The sequence below is a fragment of the Tenrec ecaudatus genome, unplaced genomic scaffold, assembly GCF_050624435.1.
Source record: "Tenrec ecaudatus isolate mTenEca1 unplaced genomic scaffold, mTenEca1.hap1 Scaffold_448, whole genome shotgun sequence".
Lineage (NCBI taxonomy): Eukaryota > Metazoa > Chordata > Mammalia > Afrosoricida > Tenrecidae > Tenrec > Tenrec ecaudatus.
The window spans coordinates 94,987-118,288 of record NW_027459354.1 but is presented as its reverse complement, the minus strand read 5'-3'; the positions used below and the strand labels follow the sequence as shown (position 1 = coordinate 118,288).

Genomic DNA, 23,302 nt, shown 5'->3' with positions numbered 1-23,302 from the left:
ACGCCCTGTGGCTCATGCTGAACACGCAAACTGCTTGTCATATGCATGATATTGAATACAGCAAGAAACAACAAAAAACACCTACTCCCTGCCTTCAAGGAGATTTCAGCTCACAGCACAGCCTTATTTCTCTATGTTTGCTGTTCTTCAACTGCAGCACAAAGGAGGGATGCTTGCAAACCTCCCTCCCTGCACTGGCCACAGAGTGAAACCACTGGCTGTGAGGACTGCTGCCTACTCTGATGGTGAGCCGGCTCTGTCTCTTCTCTGTGAGCAAACTACTGTTGCACACAGAGCCTGTGTGTGAGCTGAGCTTTTGTCAGTGACTTACGACACTGGTTTAACAGAAATCAACAGTTATATGTGTGCAGTACACAAGAAGGGGAGTAATTCAACTTGAAGGGAGAATAAGGTTATTTTTATAAAAGAACCTTGTAAATTGAAGCACAATCAGGAAAAATATATTTAAAAGGAAAACCATTAACATGTTAATAAAGATTTTTAAAATAATATAAAAGATGTCACAGAAAAGGATGATATAATTAAAATGAGAATACGATATATGAAGTTTTGTGGAGACCAGGATGATGGAAAAAATAGAACAATTTTTAAAAATAGAACAATTCCTGATAATAATATGAAGTATGATTAAACACAATGCAGAATACACAGAAAACAAATTAATGGACATAAATAAACAAAACAAGATGCAAATTCAGAAATTCGATAACTATAAGCCATTGGCGCCGTTGAATCCCGAATCACAGTGATTCTAGGACAGAGTAGAACTGCTCCGTAGGGTGTCAGACACTGTTAATCTTTTGGAGGAGCAAACAGCCTCATCTTTCTCGCTTGGAGGAGCTGGTGATTTCAAACTACTGACATTGAACTTTGCATCCCAATGTAAAATAGATAAAAAGATGGCAAAATGAAAACCTGTGCCAGAGGAGGCTAAGAGTTAAGTGAGAAAGCCCTAATTCCAACAGGAAATCCTCCCTGTCATCCATCTGTGCCTGTCTAAGGCTGGGTTCTCTGCGCCCCCTGCTGCCCAGTGTCTTCCCTGCAGGGGAGGTTTGTGTCTGGGCTCACACTGACTTCCCCTCACTGTGCTCCTTGCACAGTAATACGTAGCCGTGTCCTCAGCGGTCACGGAGCTCAGCTGCCGGGAGAAATGATTCTTCAATGTGTCTCTGGTGATGGAGAGTCGGCTTTGGAAGGATGGGTTATAACCTGTATTACCACCATAATCTATGCACCCCATCCACTACAGCCCCTTCCCCGAGGTCTGGCGGATCCAGCTCCAACAGTAACCACTGCTTGTTATGGAGAAACCAGAGACAATGCAGGTGAGGGACAGCTTCTGGGAGGGCTTCACCAATCCTGGACCCGACTCCTGAAGCTGCACCTGGGACAGGACGCCTGCAAATTAAAAAAAAATATTCCATGTCAGTCACTTGAAGTCATAACTATCTCCATAGACCCAGGTCGGATATCTGAATCTCTCACCTTGGGGAACTGTCACCAGGCACAGCAGAACACACAGCAATAGCATCTTTAGACCACAGCTCTGTTTCCCAAGAGACCCACAGCCCTGTCTGAAGAGAACTGATAGTTTTCCCACCCCAAGGGTGAAATTGTACCCTAGTGCCTGAAAGATAATTTGCATATGAGGGAGTCCTGTCCTTATAAACAGAAAGTGATAGAGGCCAGGCCCCCCTTTATCTTCTGAGCCCATGGTACGGTAACTGTTTGAACTCATATGTTAAGCAGGGACCCTCAGTTCTTGCTTCAGCCCCATTAACACTTTGGCAGAGTTGGGGGGTTGGGTGTTTCCAGTTTGTTAGGAGGATGCACATCCACACCCAATGTACATGGTTCTATCTCAACCATGTCACCCATGCACTCCCTCTGCAAAGGGCCAAATTACTGGTGCCTCAGCCATTGTTATCTGAGTCTTTGCCGCTGCAGTTTCAGCCACAGGTGTGGGCCCTTTGGCGTGGACCGCCTCTCTCCTCTCTGGCTCCTCCCCAAGCCCCGCCCCAAGCCGGCCAGGCCCCGCCCACCCCCTCACCAGGCGCCTGTGCTGGCATCTCAGCAGAAATGGGCGGGGAAAGAGCTGCCTTGAGAGGAAGTGAAGGCAGACCCCTACCCCTCTCTGACCCCGCCAGCTCCTCCCACCCCGGGTCACGCCCAGACAGGGCCGGAAGTGGCGGTGTCTTATTCTGAACTGCAACTCACTGCAAGGATTCCACTGTCGGTACTCTGCTTGGGGTGCCAGAGAAGCGCCCACAGCCTGAGCACCCTGTTGCCGGCGCTCCCAGGTGGGAGGCTCTGGGCTCCGGGACATGTATGTGGGCGGAGGCTATTTTAGTCCAGCTGACTAGGGTGCAAGCGCCCTTTCTCTCCCCCAGGAACCCTGCCGGTGCTTCTCTTGGTGAGAGGTAGGCGGGTGTCCCTAAGGCCAGTCCTATTTCCCCGCTTTCGGATTGGGTGGGGTTCATGGTGGGAGTCCCTGTTGGAGAAAGGGGATCACGGCTGGGGTTTTGGGGTCCGGGTTCCCAGATTTGTTGCTTTGTGAGTTTCCTAACCCCCCTCCCTTGTTTCCTTCCACACAGCGATGCCTGCTCCCCGAGACTCCTTGCACCTCCTCAGCTCAAAGGTGAGCCCCGGGGTCTTGTTCTGCTGACCTCCCTCTGGACCCGATCAGAGTCTGTTCTAGGCACAAGATTTCTTGCTGAGTTCGTGACAGAAACGTCTTCCCTGGCTTTAAAATATTGGTCGCGGCCCTTTTTTTTCTTAACCCCTTGTTTAGAATTCTATCTATATATTACTATGGTTTTTTAAACCATTCCCATTTCCTTTCCTTGGTATTCTTTATTGCTTCTGTTGGGTTCAGTTTGTGAAGCACAGAAGGAGTGGATATCTGGAGATGAAATAACATGCGATGGTTTGTAAGGATGTCTGGGTGGGGTCGGGGTGGGTGGCTGGCGGAGTTGGGCACTAAGAATGAAGGATTGAGGGGACTGAACACTAGAACTGAAAGTGACTAATAAGCCTTTTTAAAGGCGATTGAATCATGGTGGGAAAATAGACAATATGAAATCGATTGTGGTAATGATTTTGCAGTGCTTAAGATGGCTGAACTATGGAATTGTGGGAATTTGTGGGATATGTGGATTCAGTGCCCCAAAAAGTGTTAAAGAAAAAAAGAAAGTTCTCCATCACAAAAGCAATCTAACTAAACTATGCACAGAAGAATCAAAAAAAACAAACTGAAACAAAGAAACAAAAAAAAAGTAATGCTAAAGTACTTGACTTCTATTTTGGGGATGAAAATGGAAGTGACCCTGAAATGGGCCCTTGGGTTATGAACGTTGTGAGGCTGAAGGACAATTTACTTTACCAGAGTGCAGCGAGAGCTGGCCAGCCTGCCTGCAGGGCAACAGCAGGCGCACAGTTGCCAGGATGTCCCAGGCTTTGATGGTGGAGCAGTTTGGAATGTGCCAGTTGAGATGCCTGGTAGGCGATGAGCCCACAGTTGTCGATCAACGAGTGCACGATGTCCATGGCCCTGAATGAGATGCTGAAGTCCAAGGGGACTTACTGGAGCACCTTGTGCACATACACAAGAGTAAGCCTCTGCTGCTGCACTGGCATTTCTTACAGTGCTCCCTCTGAGCCTTAGCTAGAGTCTCCATGGACTTATCAGGGTCAAGTGGGTTGTTTGACTGGGACAGTACACCTGGCAAAGGTAATGTAGGTGTCTTAAGGTGAGCTGAGGGAGGACAGAAACCTCCCCTGGAGCAGAAGGGCTAAAGCTTGCTGGATCTTGATTTTCAGGAATATAGACTGTGAAAGCAGGACCTCCAGATTCCTCTGACCTTTTGGGTTTTCAGCAGGAATTGCTGGAAAAGTTACCACAGGGATAACTGGCTTGTGGTGGCTAAGTGTTCATAGTGATGTCACTTTTTAATCCTTCAATGTTGGAATGATTTGATCTGATCTCCCCTGTAAGATGGGGGTGGAGAGAGAAGGGCTGGGTTAGAGGAGAGAGGAGGGAGGACAGAGGAGCGGAAGGAGGAGAAAGAGAGAGATTGGAGCAGCTTCCACACACCCTGATGGCCCCTAATCTGGATTCCCAGGCTGCCCCCTGCCCGACAAGGTGGGTATACCAGCCACTGAGTGGGGACTTAATTGTTTTTCTAGACACTACGTAGGTGGTCGACTGGTAGATCCTATTAGGAAAACACGTTGGAGATGCTCACATTGTGCACTGTGTGTCAGCATGCCAGTTGGATCCCTGGCCCACTGTCGGCGCTCTCCAACCCTGGGGTCCCCAGGCTCTCCCTCCTGTTCTCACAAACTTTTAAATAGTTGAGTTGGATTCCATTTTAGTTTCTTAGATCTTATCATTGTTTCAAAATGTTTCACAAAATGTCTATTTTCAATTCTATTATTTTACTTACATGATTTTTGTGTGTACATATGTGCATGTGTGTGTACCATGCACACGTTTTTGTAGTATCCTTTTGGATCACCACTAAGGAGGTCGACCAGTAGTCTTGTTCGGAAATATGTGTGCTACCTGCCAAGTGCGTATATAAATCCGCTATTCCTGTTTGTGCCCATTTTAGCCCTGCAGCCGGGCTGGCCAGCTCACTATTCGCTAGCAAACAGCATCACCTCCTCCTCCTCTTGTGTTTTAGGAGGGTATCGGTGTGTTGGAAAGATAGTCAGCATCTTAATATATAAGAGTTAATAGTTTGGGAGTTGGAGATTAGCAGTTAATCACTAGGGATTTAAGTACCAAATTATTTTTGAGTGTTGAAATGTAGCCTACAACTTTTTTACATTTACTAGCTATAGCATTTATCACCTATTTGGCATCTTTTTATATGAAATCATCAATTTATGATGAAGAAGGAATTTTCATTTGTTTCTGGAAGTTTTTCTTCCTTTTATTAATTCTTTTTTTCTGATTAATTTAGCTAGTACAATTTTTAATATGAGTGGTGGAAATGGACACGTATGTTTATGCTGATTCTGAGGTAGTGTGAATTTTTTCCTCTTCTACATGTGAAATTTGCAGTTTTTTTCATGAATGTGTATTAGCATATTGGATTTGACCTATTTCATGTTAGATTTGTAGTTGTTTTTAACGTGAAAAGCTTTTGACTTTGTTTAGTATGTATTCTGTGTCTATTTAGATAATTGACTTTCCCCCCCATCAGTAGACATATCTGAGTGTTTATTTTCTTGTGTTAATTCAGTTCTGGGATGAATTAGAATTAATCATGATACATACTTATTTTAATATATTATCTGTCTCAGTTTCCTGCTTTTAATGTAACTTTTTCATTCAGATCCCTTATCAACACTGGTCTACAGTTTTCTTAAAGTATCATTATCTGACATTGGTCTCAGGTTACTTCTGGTCTCAGAGATGGTGTTACTAAGTACTCTCTCAAAACTATTGTTATGTTGGAACCCAATAAGTTGAACTTAAACAACAAAACAGTAAAAAAAAAGTGTTTATTCATCTTTTGTGAATACTCTGCCAAAATTTTTAGTTTTCATGTATCATACAGTTAGGCTGGAAGTTTCTCATGACATTTTATTTTGATTCAATTGATTATAGACCTTCTAAACATACTGAAATCCAGTGAGTTAACTATTGTCAGTCTCTTGCTCTGCTAGATCTCTGATCTTCCAGCTGAACCCTCAGTGTACAGGACTACATGATTCACAGTTTCCTTGAAAGACAAATAGCTACTCAAAACTTAGTGACTTTGGTGTATGTGCTTGGCTGGGGAGCCAATGGGGCGAAGCTACCATCTGTGGGATTATGACTGAATGCCTCTAAGTCAGAATCCCGCCCAGGAGGAACGATACGGCAGCGCCGCGGAGCCTCGGTTGGCCTCGGATAGCTGGTGCTCTGCCGTCCCCGCCGGCAGGCGGGCCACGAGCGCATCCGCCTCGGCGGGCCACGCGCTTGCCCCCGCTGTGCTTCGGAACCGGGGTCTGGTACAGAGTGCCCCACGTCCCGGGAAACGGGTCGCGGCCGGAAAGGCGGCCGCCCCCTCGCCCGTCACGCACCGCACGTTCGTGGGGAGCCTGGTGCTAAACCATTCGTAGACGACCTGCTTCTGGGTCGGGGTTTTGTACATAGCAGAGCAGCTCCCTCGCTGCGATCTATTGAAAGTCAGCCCTCCACACAAGGGTTTGTAAAAAAAAAAAAAAACAAAACTTAGTGACTGTGCTGCCCTTAGACTAGAGCTCATGTTTGTGAAAATACTCTGCCATCTGGCATGCTGTGAGGCCCTTAGAGAACTGCCTTCAGCTCACCAGAAGAATGGATTAATGAGGGGTAGGAATGCCTCAGTGATTTCGTTGTCACCTTGTTTGTTCCAATTTTATTAACTGAAGAAACCTCTTCCCTTTTTTAATGAGAGAAATAATACCTTATGTAAACACACACTAATGTCTTTGTGTTTGTGCTGGATGCATATTTGTGGATTCTGAGACTGTTATGTCAGCTGTCATTGAGTCAATTCGATTTCACAGGGACCCATTGCACAACAACAAAGCACTGCACTATCCTGTGCCATCCTCACAATTGAGGATGAATGTATGTTTTTAAAAATTTAATTAATTTATTTATTTTAACTCATTTTATTAGGGGCTTATACAGCTTGTATTACAATCCATGCATACATCCATTGTGTTAAGCACATTTGTACATATGTTGCTATCAATTGTTTTTAAAAAATTTTCTTTATACTTGAGCCCTTGGTATCAGCTCCTCGTTTTTTTCCTCCCTCATGAAGCCATGATAATTTATGTTTTTATTGCTTTTTCGTGTCTTATATTGACCGATGTCTCCCTTCCACCCCTTTTCTGTTGTCCATTCCTGAGAAGGAGTTATATGTAGATCATTGTGTTTATTTCCTCCTTCACCCCCCACCTACTACTTACCCCCCTGGTATTGCTACTCTGATTATCAGTCCTGCTGGGTTTTATCTGCCCTTGATTCCCTGTGTTTCTAGCTCTTATCGGTAACCATGTGCTTTCTCTAGTCTAGCCAGAATTGTATGGTAGGTTTGGGTTCATGATAGTGGGGCGGGGAGGGGGGGGTGGGGGGGGGGAGGGAGCACTAAAGATGTAGAGAAAAGTTGTATGTTTCATTGGTGCTATACTGCACCCTAACTGGCTCTTCTCATCCTTTCACCTTTTCTGATAGGTTGGTTTATTGTGCCAACTTGGGCAATAGGAACATTGTATTAATAATGTTGCAGTTTGATTGGAGGGCAAATAGATAAATGGCTAGGCAAATCCTGCCTCTCTCTCTCTCTCTCTCTCTCTTGCTCCCTTCTGATCAGATCAGGGTGTGCCTGCTAGTTCTCTGCCCCAACTTGTGAGCTACACTAACAGTGGGACTGCCAACCTGTGGATCATGTCGCTAGAACTTGAGATTCCTTCGAGAAGTGGTTCATCATGTTGCTGGTTTATACATCACTTGAGCTTGGGACTGTTGGATCCTATTGTCTTGCTGACTGTTGATGACCTGACCTTCTGTTTGCTTTCTGTGTCCACACTGCCTGCATTGCCCTACATAAGACTCACCTGTCTGCTTCCTTGACCTTGGACCCAGGGGCTCTCATGAGTTGAAGGATTTCCAGTATATTAAATGTTTCATGGAAGTGAGATGAACTGAGCATTTTGTACAGCTGTGTGGACTAATTAGCTGCTATATTCTTTTGTGCTTTATATGTCTATCCATTATATATAATACATAATAATATATAATGATTATATATATTATATAGAATGATTTTATATATCATGATTATATATAATATATATAATAGATGTATACAGCACATAAATATATATACATATATATGTATATATATTTACAAGTGTCCTGGTTTAGTTTATAAAATACCCTTCTGTAAGGGGGTGTCCACTTGCCTACAGATGGACTGTATGTCTCATTCCATACTCCCCCTCTTTGACATTGATAGGATTTTTTGTTTTGTGTCTCTGATGCCTGATCCCTGATCCTATTGATACCTCATGATCACACGGGTTTGTGTGCTTCTTCCATGTGGAGTTTGTTGCTTCTCAGCTAGATGACCTTTGGGACCCCAGATGCTATTATTTTGATAGGCAGACAGCATCAACTTTCTGCACCATTTTGTCTTAATTGATTGTGTCAGGAAGCTGAGCATCACAGAATGCCAGGTTATTAGAGCAAAGTCTCCTTTCATTGAGGGAGTACTGGAATAGAGGTCCAATGTCCGTCTGCTACCTTAATACTTAACATTTAAATATATGTACATAGATTTATTTCCATTTCATCATATATATTTAAATATGCAAATGACTGTATTTAGAAATTTATAAATGCCCTTTGTCTCCTAGTACTTTCCTCTATTTCCTTTTACTTTCCTCTTGTCCCACTATCATGTTTGGCATTCATCAGTTTTCAGTAATTCCTCTCATTACATTGCCCTTGATCACGCCCTACCAGGCATCCCAGAGTATCTTCGACATCGATTTTAGGATTTTAGATTACTTGTGTCCTTGACCCCAGGTTAACAACCACTTCCTTTCCCCCGCTTCCCCGTCTCCTGTATCCCCCCCCAGAACCATCAGCCCCATTGTTTTCTCCTCTGGTGTGTTTATCTTGCCTATCTTATCTAGATAGACATGCAAAGACAATAGTAAGCACAAACACAAGACAGAGCAAAACAAACAAAAAACAACTATTGGAGAAAAAGAGAAAAGACTAGAAATCGTCCCAGGTTTGTTTTTTGACCATTAAGAGTATTTTACTATCGGTTGAGTTTGATGTGGTACCATGCCTTGGCCACACACTCTATTTTTTAATTTCCCGGGCACTTCATTGCTTTGCTCCCCTTGCTGCTCTGTTGCATGCCCTTAGCATTTTGCCCCAGTGTGGTGGAGTCAGATCGAGCACATTTCCCACACTGTGCCACTAGTGTTGTCCCTCATAGTGCTATGGGTCATTGAGGGATGTTGTGTCTTGTGGTGTGGCTGGGCCTATGGTCCTCTCTGTGCATTGGCCAATTTGAGCAAGAATATCATGCTTGGGGTTTGGTGGGCCGTGATGTGAGGGTGAACAAATTGTCGCAGTCACTTTGTTAATCCATTTAGTAGAGGGATTCATGTTTTTCACTGCCCTTCATCTTTTGCAAACAGAATATCCTTTTCAAGGAATGATGTTTTCTGATAATATGTCCAAAGTATATAATATGAACTCTCACCATCCTTACCTCTAAGTAGCACTCTGTCATTACTTCTTCCAAGACAGACTTGTTTGTCCTTTGCCTGTCCATGGTAAGTGAGATATTCTTGACCAGAACCACAATTCTAATGCATTCATTGTTCCTCAGCCTTCCTTTGTCCATCTTTCAAATGCACATGAAATCAATTGACAATAGCATGTTTTGGTCAGGTGAACCGAGTCCTCGAGGTAATATCTTTTCCTTTCAATACTCTAAAGAGGCATAGTTCAGCAGATTTAGCTAATACAGTGTAACTATTGATCTCTTGACTATTATTTTCAGTATTCAGGGTTTTTGTTTGGTCTTTTTTCCATAAGCTAACCAATTTTCTGGAAGGAGTTAAAATTTACTCAAGCTTTAGATTAAGAATTTTGATAAATGAGAGGCTGTCAGAGCCAGCCGACTAGTCAAACAGTCCTGAAAGGGGGAGTGATGATTAAGGAAAAAGGAGAGACAAAAAGTATTGGGAGGGCAACAGGGAATACTGAAGCCTGGAGTTTATTTTACATATTTTTTTATCCATGCAGATACAACCGGGGTTAATTATCTCATTGTTAAGCAACTACATTTGATACATTTGCATACTTCCTTGTTCTTGTTTTTAAGTGTCTATTCTAAACATAAAGTCGCAGAAGAAATCACACAATGATACATAGGTCATGAGAATTCTGTCCTTTCAAGGCTGAGTCTTAATGGCCTTCAACAACTCCCCCTTTTCTATTTACTGAAGGTGTCTTTACTCAAAATGTCGGCAACTGACTGTGCCTGTCTTAGGTTGTGGAGTCCTCAAATCACCCTTACCTGTCATCAGTCACAGTCCTGTTGGTGACTATGACCCGTGTTAGTTTGGGAAACTCAGACTCCATCTTACGCATCTCTGACTAACCAGCCTCCGTCTTACACCCCTGTTTGGGGAGGGGGCAAAGTGCACAGGTGTACTTCATGAAGCTTTGTTCTTAAGTCCAATAATTCAACCATAACCCTGTGCAGTATCATAGGGAGTATGCATGAGATCAACAATACACACACTCCCGCTCTGACTAGAGACATAAGCATGTGAGGTAGGCCTCTGAGATTTCCTAATGAAGGGAAAGCAACTCAAAAGTGCTGGAGCCAATCCTCAGCAAGTTTAGCGGCATCAAAATCAAGAGACTTAGCATATTTTATGGCTAATATTTTTTGATGGAGTTGTAATAAATCTAAAGACTCATTAGTATTGTGCTATGTACCTTGAAGATGGTTCTTCACTTTAATCCAGCTATACTGACTGTTATTGTACTATTTAGGTGTAACACAGATCCATGTACGTACAGCATGGCACTGTAGACTAGACCTGGCCTTAAGCCCTTGCACCTCATCTCCTAAATACATGACCATGTCATAAAGAGCATTTACTTTTTGTTCTAACTTCCTGTCTATATCTTCTTGAGTTCCCAACACAGTAGTCACATTTTTGGATAATTCATTTACACAGTGGGCAGTTTGTATGATTTGTGAAAGTACAATTGCTGCAGTAGTAGCAGTAGCACCTAAACTTAGTATATGTAAAATACTTGCTATAAGCAAACCTACAAAGCACATGGGTCTGGTTAATGCTTTTCAATCTCTTCTAATACCTGTAACCCTCTTTCTGAACACCAAGCCCCAGTAATATTCACTGGTAGCATAACAAAAGAAGATTGATACAAAATGGCGATGATAATATCTTCAGGGGACCAGGTAATAAAAGTAGACAAATTACAATTATTACAAGACATGTTAAACTTAGAATCATCATGATCTATAGTAATATTCCCTGCCAAAAGTACATAAGGCGATGGTACGCAGGCAGTAACGTTTCCCTGCGGTCTGGAGGAAGGGCCCATAAGCTTCGTGTCCACTAAAGCAGCCCCTATTTTCCACCATTGAATTTGTGGAAAACCCGAGTCTGACCACCAAAGTCCTACAGACAGCCCCCTTTCCCATTCAGCAGTGTTTTTTTTTAGTATTGTCCTGGTTGCGAGACCAAGCTATGATATATAATTCCTTTGAGATATTATACCTGATGGGCTTGTCCGTGAGACACAATCTCTACAATATGCTTTTATTCTTTTGAGTCTCTAGTCCACAAGGGGAAAAAGACTGCGGAGTGGGTGAGATTACATTTCCTTCACTTTGTACAGGGAGGGCATGAGTCATTAACTCACACCTTGATTTCCGGACCTTCCCAGACAGGAGGATATAAGAAGGGTAAATCAGGAACAGAAGCCTATACTGCTCACTGAGCAATGTCCTCAGAAACACACCGAGGCAAATTACCATCCGCATGGTTTGCAAACCGCACCAACTCTTCAGGCAGCCACCGTGCTCCCTCAGCATCCTACGTAAAAACACAAACATGCCCTCGTCCCCATATTAATACCGGTTCGGGGCCAACCCTTGAGGCAAAACAAGCCAATGAGATCTCTTCATAGGCTCTTTGAAGTTGGTGGAAGGGACGCTAAAGGCAAATCTTTTACAATCATTTGGATCCAAGGGCATGGTATAAAAACAATCTTTTAAATCTAAAATGATCTCATATGTATTGGCTGGAATAGCAGAGGGGGAAGGGAGCCCAGCCTGCAGGGCTCCCATAAGTTCCATAGTATTATTAACCCTCCTTTACTGTTTTTCCTTACAAAGCAGCTGCTGTCGCAAGCCCCTGAGTAAAGAAAGGTCCAATGTCCAAGCATAGTCTGATATATTCGGACATGTTGCCCTTTTTTCTAAAAGGTCTCAGCACTGCCTGGCATTTTCAAAAGCCAATTGTTTCCATTCTGTGAGGGCAAGTACCACGATGGAAAGTGTATCTAATAAAGATTGAGTAAAAGGGTACTCGGGACATATTGGTCACAAGCAACCTTGAATTCTTTTAGCTGTTTGAAAGGAATAGGAGTATGATCTCTCATCAGATTACCCTGGGCATCCTGTCACTCAGTTACAGGGAACTGCATACTGAACTCCCCTATAGCCTCTCCTTGTTTTGCTGCATGTGCGGCAGCACTAAGCATAGATCCTTTCCTGGAGCCCCAGTCACAACCAGTGCTGCAACTGGCAAGTCTTCTAGAAAAGGATTCCTTTCACTGAATGCACTCTGAAGCCTCTGAAATACCTTGGCCCCATTAAGTTTTGGCACCCATTCATGGGACTCTATCTCAGAGTGCTTTTCTATTAACTTGACTTGCATTTCCCTCATCTTTGCTGCTAATGATGCATAAGCTTCCTCCCAGTCTACCACCTTTGTTTAATCTGGGCAGGACTTCTGAGTATCTTGCACCAGGTTTTGATTCTCAGGTTGAAGTGCCTCGGAGGCAGCGAAAATACCCAAATCCTCATCATGATAATGTGCCACCTTGTCCTCTAAGGGCTCCACATCGCCTGGGTCAAGGGGTTCCTCATCCTTGCTTTCAAAGCCCTCCAGTTAACTTTTCAGTGACTTCAGTGGTTGAGGAGGAGGCAGAGGCGCAGAAGGAAGTTTACTTTCACTTTTGTTTGAGCATGCAAATTGGTGTTCAGGCTGGAGTCCCTCATGCCTGTGGTACAGGCTATCCCTAACTAAATCCCATAAGCTAAACGTGTCTATGGGAACCTTCTATGTCCATTAGTGGTGTAGTGATCTTTTAACCATTTCCCTACTTTTTGCCAAGTTTCAATATTTACAGTCCCTTCCTCAGGAAACCAAGGACATACCTTAACCACAAAATCTAAAAACTTCTCTATTCTTTGGTAGCTTACTTTTGCTCCTCTAGCTTTTAACATATCTTGAAAAATATTTACAAAAATCTGTTTGCTATTTCCTTGCCCCATTTTTCTACCAATAGCTACTCACGTCACCACCAATCTCTTTGTGTACACCTTTGTAATCCACGGTGTCCTTCACTTTGTCCCCCGTTTTCAGTGTCCCTGGTTTGGGTGCCACTCTTGTCCAAGCCAGCCAATGAGTTGAACAGTCCTGAAAGAGGGAGTGAGACAGAATTTATTGGGAGGGCAATAGTGAATACTGAAGCCTCGCGTTTATTTTTCATACTCCTTTTAACCATGCAGAAACAACCTGGGGTTAATTATCTCATTGTTAAGCAAGCATATTTGGTACACATAGCAACTCTTGTGACCTATTTTCCCAGAGCTTGCACACGTTCTTGTTCTTAACAGTCTGTTCTAAATGTAAACTCACAGAAGAAATCAGCAAACAGTGACACATAGGTCTTGAGACTTCTCAGCCGTTTCAAGGCTGAGTCTTTATGGCCTTCAACAAGGGTCCTAGAATCCAACCTTGTTCTTCAATCTGCCTGCCCCAGAGCTCTGAAATTGGAACCTGGACTTATAACATAGGGGAATGGTGAGCCTTATATTCCACATATGCATGATGAGTGGGTAGGAGAAATTTTATGAAATGTGTATTTCTCTAGTAGGCTGATTTGCAGATTAGTTTTATAGGGGCACTAACCTACACCTCTGTCAGATAACTGCCACTTCACACCTCCTTGCCTTAGAAACTCACTGGTGCTTGCAAAAGGCCAATGGTAATGATATCCAAGTAGCCACTCAGGCTAATGCCTCCCCACTTGATCGAAGCACAGCCTCTTCCCTCCACACTCATTTTGTCTTCCTACCCATTCAGCCTCCTGGTGGAGCATGTTTTACAAGCTCATGCCCACACACTAGCTATCCACCCTCTTCCTAGAAGCCCAAGTCTATGGATGGGACATCCTAGAATACAAGTGAATAAGCCCTTTCCAACAGTTTGTGTTGTTTGTCATCAGTTGAACATTATTTAGAGAGCTTGAACCTCATGCTCTGGGCAAAGATGACGGAAGATAAGTTATCTCTTTCCTTGATCCATCTCATTTACCTTCAAGCTTCAGCCGTCACCTTGGCTCTTGGCATTACCCATTTACCTACAACTAGGCATTCTTTGAGTATAGCATGCATCCTTTTACAAAGGCTTTATCATTGCCATCTGTAAACACAAGAGCTGCAGAGAGGAGAAAATAAGCATCCCCCTTGGCCTGTTTCCTAGTTAAGGCTGTCTCTGCATTGACCAGCTCACCTCTAGGATTTGCTGTTCATGTCCCTCTGTCTCTTATTGTCCACTTCAAAAAGAAGTTTCACTGATTAGCACACTCTGCTGTGCATATTACTATGGGCCTCTAATGGATTCCCCAGCCTAAGTCATTTCTTAACACTCAGTAGATTATTCAAGGAGATGCGAGCTCATAAAGTTTGATGAAGAGCCCAGATGAGTTGGAGTGAACACACACTAGCAGGAAACTCACAAAATGACATTTGTATTCTAACAGTCATATTAACATACACATGCATATTGTGAACAAATTAGCACATCTACTACAACTAACAAATCTTCATATAATACCCTCAGATTAATAAATACACATGCATTTACTTAAGAAAAACCACAAAGACACACTAAAATATACTAGAATTATAATAATAAAATAAATGCAGAACAGACTACAAGTTCTGTCACATTGTATAACATCTTAAGGCAATGTGCTAGCACACACAAAACACACACAAAAGCACACACAAAAAATAAAGTGCATACAAGAACATACACTGAGCTACAAGAATGTGGAGGTCTGTGGTAGGGACATTTTCTCTGCAGGTAGAGGAAATAGGTACCTAATTTAACTAATCCTTCTTAGGCTCCTCTACATTTCTCCCCTGAGGGCCCCTTTTATCTGTGGGCTTTCAGTGACCCCTGAGCCCAGCCATATCCCTGTATTGGTGTTTGTGTCTGGGTTCCCACAACCTTTCCCTCTGTGTCCGACTCAGAAATACACGATCGTAACTACAGCAGTCACACTGCTAATTGAGGGAAAATCAGTTCCTGGTCATGTCTCTAGAGAAGGATATTCTGCTCTCAATAATATGTGGAGGCATAGCCACCCACAGAACTTGAAGGGAACCTGTGGGTGCCCTGTGCAGAATAGGACGTGTATAGCCCATGCACAAGGGGACATAGGGCACGAAGGGAGGTGAGTTCTGTGGAGGTACCTTGAGACTAAGCATAAAATGTGTCTTGTCTCCCTTTTCCCACTCTTGTATCAATATTCACAACTACTGAATTAAACAAACAGCCTTTGGAGAAAAAAAAAACGGACTCTAAAATCAGTCTGTGGTGGACAAGGGCAGACAGGAGCTGTGAATTAATAAAATGAATGAACTCAGAGAAGAAAGTCTCCGATTGGATGAATGGAGACAGGCGACTTGATATAGGATTGGGCTACTGGTGATAAGTTCTTGTAATATGTTGTCTGGAAAAATATATATACACACAAGCTAATAAAGTGAGATCCTTTGCACAGCAGGGACTGTTGTCCCAGGGAAGGAGGGAATACAGAAGGGGTATTGAATGCAAGGCATAAAGAGCTTGATGAAGCAGATGATGTGAACAGAATTCATCCTAGATGTAGGAATTACCAATTATATGGGAAATGTGGCGCGATTCAAGGGGAAAACGAAACAGAAACTAAGTTCAAAATCATCCTATCGTCACAGGGAGATTGGGTGAGTGTTTGAGAAAGATGTGAGGAGATGCACTGATTCCCTGAGGGATACCGAGAAGGAGAAGAATCCCCAGACACAACAGGAAGCCAGTGGTGAAGCTCCATCTGCAACTGCTCCTCGGTCTGAGACCTGTGCTCTGGGTCCTGAGGGCCCCTGCAGCCTAACCTCTTCCACTAGAGTACATTCGTGTCTTGGTTAACTCTGACTTCCCCTAACTGTATGCGTTGGTCTGGGTAGATTAGAGAAACAAATCCATAGACACACGCATATTGTGTATAAGAGATTTAATATAAAGGGCAATTGTACATTAAGAAAGCATCTCAACCCCAGTTAGGTCCAAGCCCATAAGTCCATAATTTGCACATATGTCGGATACCAATGTATAAATTCCTCTTCAGACTTATGAAGTACATGCAATGATCCAGAATGCAAGATGATCACAGGAAAGTGGGCAGAAAGTCTTTGGATCGAGTGGCATTGTAAGTTTCTCAGTGCTGATGGGGGCTCTACATGGATTCTCCAGCACCCAGGGCTTCATGAGGTAGATCCACATGGCTTCTACTCAGGGATGTCTCACAGGGGGTCACCCTTGTCAGTAGGGTGTCTCCCAGGGATTAGAAAGAGTGTCTTCCCCTCAAAGATGGAATATGGGATTTCCCAGAATTCTCAGGAGATCGAGATGCCCACACATAGGCGTCATTGGCTATGTTCCAATTGACAGACTCCAACCCTTCCCTCTTTATCCTCTCAAGTCCCAAATTTACACCAGATTATATAACTACCACACTGTTGAGTCTTTTGCACAGAATTACAGAGCTATGTCCTCGAATTTCAGATTGTCCATTTGAAGTTATAGTATATCTTACTATTGTCTCTGGAGATGGTAAATTGGCCCTTCAGAGAATCTATGTGGCTTTTCCTACCAACACTATTAATGTATGAAACCCACTTCCGCCCATTCTCTGGGCCTAGGCAGACCCTCTGTGTATTATACACACAGACAGTGAATGCAGAGACAGCAGGGGAGAGTCTCAGAGAAGCCTCAGGCTGCCTAAAGTCTCCCTCAGATTCCATAGCTCCACCTCACACTGGACACCTGTAAACACACCGACATCCTGATGATGAAAATCATAACATATTCACTGCCTCTCACTCACGCCCCCTCATACACACTTTATCTGCATCAAAGCACCATTTGAAATTCCAAAAAGGAAAATTGAGCTCAATACAGATTCCATGGTGACTTGATGTGTTCAGTCCTGAATGTTGGCACCTGGGAATTCCAGAGTTGGAGCACCTCTCCAAGAACTTCAGAGTTGGGACTTGGATGGTTTTCATCAGCAGGGGAGATGTCTATTTGCATACCTTTTGCCTATATAGTCATAAGTAATGTTGAATGACTTCTAAGAGAGTCACTCCAAGAGTAGCTAAGGATGTTCTAGATATCTTGGAGAGCTCTGCGTGTGGAGTTCATTATGCGATGGGCTGCTAAATGCAAGGTCAATCATTTTAAATCTCCAATGGCTGTGCAGGGGAAAGAATGCTCTCCACACCCATGAAGGTTTACAGACGCAGAAGCCTAGAAGGGCAGTCCTATTCTATCCTATAGGGTTGTTATGAGAAAGAATTGACTTAATGGAAATGTCAACCTACAGTTAGAGACACTTCCTTGAAATGTGCCCACCTCCTCCCCACCCCTTTGTGTGGTGCTTATTCTTTTCTTGATGCAGTTAAATATTCCCCGTAGAAATATATATTTAATCTGACACAAGCTTCCCTTGTCTAATTCTGTTTTAAATTATCTTTTGGAAAGGAAATTCATATGCTAAAAGTAAAACCCTCATCATCACCTTCTAGACCTTCCCTAATTGTCCACTAGAGCTGAATATGACAGTGGCTCCTGAGTTTTGCTCCTTCCCTGCAGGTTTGTCTTGCCTTAATCAAGCTTGCCTTCCCTTCACAAATCTTTTGCACACCAAGAATTTTAAGGTATCAAGTTACACTTAGATGTTCTTTAAATGCTGAAGATCTCTACATCTCCCAGAGAAGCCAATGCTGTTCGTGAATTTGCATAACACATCAGGACGTTTCCAGGGCATCTTCCTAAAACTAGAGGAAGTCTCCCATGGTTAAGGAGTTGATTTTGTTCTCCAAATCTAGGTATTATGCTTTACAATACTAATGCTTTCTTTTTTATTAAATACTTTTATTGGGGGCTCTTATGGCTCATATCACCATCCATGCATTCGTCCATTGTCAAGCTCATTTGTACATATGCTGCCATCATCATGTTGGAAGTGTTTGCTTTCTACCTGAGCCCTTGATATCAGCTCCTCATTTCCCCCCTCCCTCTCCCACTCTTCTTCCTTCATGAACCTTGATAAATTATAAATTTTTATTTTACATTTTCCACTGTCTCCCTTCACCCATTTTTCCATTGTTTGTCCCACTGGGAGGGAGGTATATGTCAGTCCTTGTGATTGATGCCCCCTTTCTACTCCCATCTTCCCATTATCCTCTTGGTATCTCTATTCTCATTATTGGCCCTGAGGGTTTTATCTGTCCTGGATTCCTTTTGTTGTGAGATCTTAGCTGTAGAAGTGTACGTGCTCTGGTCTAGTCAGATTTGTAAGGTAGAATTGAGGTCATGATAGTGGGGGGAGAAGCATTAAAGAACTAGAGGAAAGTTGTCTGTTTCATTGGTGCTGTAGTACACTCTGACTGACTCTTCTCTTTCTTGTGACCCATATGTAAGGGGATTTCCAATTGTCTATAGATGGGCTTTGGGTCTCCACTGCACACACTTCTTCATTCACATGGATATGATTAAAAAAATTTTTTTTTGTTCTGGGTCTTTGATGCCTGATACATGATCACATGGACACTTCATGATCACACAGACTGGTGTGCTTCTTCCATTTTTGCTTCTCAACTACATGTCTGTTTGTTTATCTTCAAGCCAGTAAGACCAGAGCCACTATATCTTTTGATAGCAATGAACCATCAGCTTTCTTCACCACATTTGCTTATGCACCCAATTTGTCGACCGCCATCGTGTTGGGAAAGTGAGCATCACAGAATGCAGGGTTTTAGAACAAAGTGTTCTTACATTTGGGGAGTATTTGAGTTGAGGTCCAGTTTCCATCTTCAACCTTAATACCTAACATATCTATTTCCCTGCCATTACATATAAATATATTTACATAGGTATATGCCTATATTTAGACCTCTGTAAATGCCCTTTGCTTTCTAATTTTTCCTCCATTTCCTTTTACTTTCCTCTTGTCCCACTAACATGTTCAGTCTTAATTTGAGTTTCAGTAATTCCTCGCTCTGACTTTGCCCTCGATTAATCCCCACTAGGCATCCTATGCTTTCTCTCCAACGATTTTAGTTCATTTGTTGTTAACTTGACCTTGGGTTGGTTGATCCCCTCACCCCCACCTTCTATTCTCCCACCTCTCCTTCTCCCATGTCCCCCCGGGACCACTGGTCCTGTTTTTCCTTCTCTGAATTGTTTATCCAGTCTTCTATCTAGATCGACATGCAGAGACATTAATAAGAACAAAAACAAGGCAAAGCCAAACAAAACAACAGAGGAAGACAAAACCAACCGAACAAACAGAAATAACAACAAAAAGATAGCCAGTGACAAAACAAGAAATGCATATAAATCGTTGCAGGCTGGTTTTTGACTTTTAGGAATGCTTTCAAGTCGAGTCTGAAGGGGTGCTGTGTCACACTGTCCCCAACATCTAATTTTGGCATTCCCCGGGGACTTCATTGCTTTGCTTCCCTTGCTGTTGCATGCCCTTAGTATTTTGCCCCAATGTGATGGGGTCTGATCAGACACAAGTCCCACCCTGAGTCTCCAGTGTTGTCCCCCATAGTGATATGGTTCAGTTAGGGACATCATGTCTTGTGGTGTGACTGGCCCTATGATCCTCACTGTGCCTTATCTGCTATGAGCAGTAATATCGTCCTTGGGGATTAGTGGGTCAGGATGTGTTCTTCTCACACTCCTACCCTCTTCGCTTCTCCCGTGTGCTCTAATCACAGATGCACATGTCCCCAAGCTTCAGCTTCAGTTCTGTTCTCTGAATTGCCTTCTTTAGGTAGGGGTGGGGGGAAGGGAAGGGGGAGAGTCCACATAGTTGGGATTGGGGCAAGCGCCATTATATGATTTCTAATGACTATGAGACATTTTGATGCTTTATTAAGAATCTCAAAATGTCAGTTTCTCCAAGTTTCAAAAATACATGCAACTGTCAATTATTTCAGAAATGGTAAAATCAGGTTTGCTTTTGTTTTCTCTTCACAGGAGATATTTGGGCTGGGATTCACACACATATAGTTTCAACCTACAGTAACTGGTAAAAAAGAATTAGGATGGAGAGTAACTGATTGTGTTGAGAGAAGCACATGGAGGTCAGATTTTAACAGCCTAGAGAGATTATCGGTCCTTCTGGGATTGATTTCAACTTGTCCCAAGTGTGATTTCTTTCTCCCCTGTCTTCTCAGGAAGAACAAGGAATTTTAATTTTTAGGATCTTCCCTTCAGGAAAATAAGAGACATGAGAACTGTAGTTGCTGAAGTGTCCTTGAAGAGGTACTCCACGTGGGTGAACTGAGAAACTCCAGACACAAGAGGAAACAAACTTGGCATCCCCTGCACCTGCTCCTGTGGCAAAGATTGTGTCCCATGTACCCTGAGCTCCCTCTGCTGCCCAGTTAGTGTTGTGATGCTTGAGATGTTTGACCATTTAGCCTTCACTGTGTCTCCTGGTAAGTTTCCTACATTTACATGTCATTGTCCTCAGGTTTCAGATTGTTCACTTAAAGTACACCCAGCTGGTTGAGCTGTTGTGGTTTCAATGTATCAATATGTGAAAACTGAGTTGTTGCTAAGACTCTCATCACAAGACTTCTTTGCCACCTAACACAGGTTGTGTTTCCCAGAACCTGATAGATCTAGAAACTTGATATCTGCAGACCTGAAAGTTAGACATAGCACTTTGAGACATTGCACATAGCTTTCCCAACTCATGACTGGTCTGTAGCAGCTCTACCTGAACAATCACACCTAGGAATAAAGGGGGGGGATATAATTTAAAACCATTCTAAGATGAAAATCATTGTTTTTGACATGAAGGTGCTTACAGGGTAGGACATTCATGTCACCAGGAAGAATCCAGAAGGGTGTTACCTCCACAGGCATCTATGATCAACATGGTAAGGATGAAGACCTAAGAAGTCTGACTTTCATTTGTGACTTGGAGCTCTGTTACCATATTTTACTCTAGGTGATTCACGTGTGCTGTGCATGTGGAAGCAGAAGGAGGATGGTTCTGAGTAGGAGCAGCTGAGTAATGGCCTCTAGAGGGAATTTTTCTGACCTTTGTTCTGTGAGGTCAATCTCTACCCTTCATCATTTGCACTCACTATGGACAAACAATTTCTTCCTGAAAACCATGTGTAGATTTGTAGAAATGCAGACAGTTGGCCTGAGGTGTGAGCCATAACGAAGGGAATTCCTGGGGATACTATTATTCTTGGAATGTTTCACTTTCTCTCTGGGCAGCCCAGTTCTACCCTTAGTACAAGGGTACCCCATGAAATGTGCAGGCTGTAGGGTTAAAGTGGGAGGTAAAATGATGAACATTTCTGAGAATTTGCTTCTCTTCAAAACAAAACAAATCACTTTTATTGGCACTTTTCAAGTTATCGTATAATTCAATACCTCAATCATATCAAGAAGAGTTGTACAATCTCTACCACAGTCAATTATGGAACAATTTTCCCCTCCATAATTATTATTCATGTAATATATTTCACATACTTGCAAAAATGTATGTAACAAAACTTTCACCAGTTCAACAACTTCTGCATGTGTAATTCAGTGCCACTGAGTATTCTTTTCATGTTGTACAACCATTATTTTAATCACCCTGCATATTTTTCCACCACCATTAAAATTAATTCACTATCCCCTAAGCAAAAATTCTTCCTCCTTCACACATGGTAACCATAGATCAAGTCCCTCCCCCCTTTCTTTTGTAATGTTCCTGATATAACATTCAGATTTCCATACTTAAAACACTTCTAGAAAAGAGTTGTATATCCATTGTCAAATAAGCTTAATGCTCACTCGTGCCTCACAGATCCACTAATTACTCCCTAATTCCCCTCCCCCTTCCATATAAACCATTGCCTCAGTTATTGTCTCCATGCATCCACTTCTTTTTTGCTTCCAAACAGGGAGACAATAGCAAAAACAATTAAAAACCCAAAAAAGAAACATAAAGAAAAATAATAATAACATAAAGATACAAATTTAAGTAGAGTATAAAACAGAGAAGGCACCTACTTCTCTTTTCCTGTCCTCCTCTTCATCTGCCTCCTTGGTTGCTGTGGTAGTTGCATAATCTGTTGTCAATTTGAGACTTAAGAATGAAGGGGTGGAGTTTAGTCTGTCAGTGCGGGTGCAGTTTGATGACCTTATTTGGAGGCATTGAGGAGATAAATAGTTCCCTGGAGGCGGGACACAAGCTCATGCCCTGTGAGACATTCCTGTGAACAAGACACATGAAGCGACACTAGAGCCCTGGAGCTGAAGGAGCCACGTGGAGACCCTTGACAGCATTGAGATGTTTCCGCCTCCACTGGATCCAAAAGAATTTCCACTCACTGGCATGTGGTCTTCCTGCATTCGACATCATTGTATATGTTGTGTGAGTCTGAAAAGAATTTATAGTCTGGTATTGGATATATGGGCTAATTTCAGACTTAGTGACTTCAACTGGACTGGGCAGGTATGCTTTCTTAATGTACAATTGCTCTTCGATATAAAGTTCTCTCTTGTACACATATGAATGTCTATGAATTTTTTCCCTAGTCAACCCAGAGTAACACAGTTGTGGAGTATCACATGTTCACTTTCCAGGCACTAGGTAGAGGTGCCCATGGTTTATGACAAGATTTAGCTAGATCCATCCTCTAGGTGATCATATTCTGGGTACAAGATCTTAACATGGCTCTGTTCAATACTTACCTTCATTGAAAAATGAATGAAGATAAGGGCATTACAGCAAAGTGGGGTGAAAAAAAGCAGATGGTGCCAGGCTATCAATTATCTGGGGTCTAAAAGGCTTGTCTTCAAAGAAGCAGCCATCTAAGTCAGGTGTCAAGGAAGTCCACAATGAAGAAGCACACCAGCATGTGGGATCCAAAGATAGTGACAATTAAATTCAAATGTAATGAAGGAAAAAGTCCCAGAGCTCAAATGATGAACATCCATCTTGTCGAAGGGTAGGTGAACAGTGAGAACTCAAAATCCATCTGAAGACTATCTAGTCATATTAAACCTCTGGTACATCCCCTTGAAAATGTTTACCATCAGACAGAGATGATTGTGAACTTGATCACAGTGGATCAGACCATGG

At 42.8% G+C, this 23,302-nt stretch overlaps 1 long non-coding RNA gene across 2 annotated transcripts; it reads left to right on the top strand.

The window, feature by feature from the left end:
• Positions 1-2,216: 2,216 nt before the first annotated feature.
• On the top strand, positions 2,217-21,376 carry LOC142436603 (uncharacterized). 2 transcript variants are annotated; one of them, XR_012782020.1, is made up of 4 exons: positions 2,217-2,321; positions 2,616-2,659; positions 20,382-20,645; positions 21,023-21,376. It is a non-coding gene; the product is annotated as an uncharacterized LOC142436603 (long non-coding RNA). The 2 variants fall into 2 exon arrangements; XR_012782019.1 differs by having other exon boundaries at positions 21,013-21,376.
• The last annotated feature ends 1,926 nt before the right edge of the window (positions 21,377-23,302 follow it).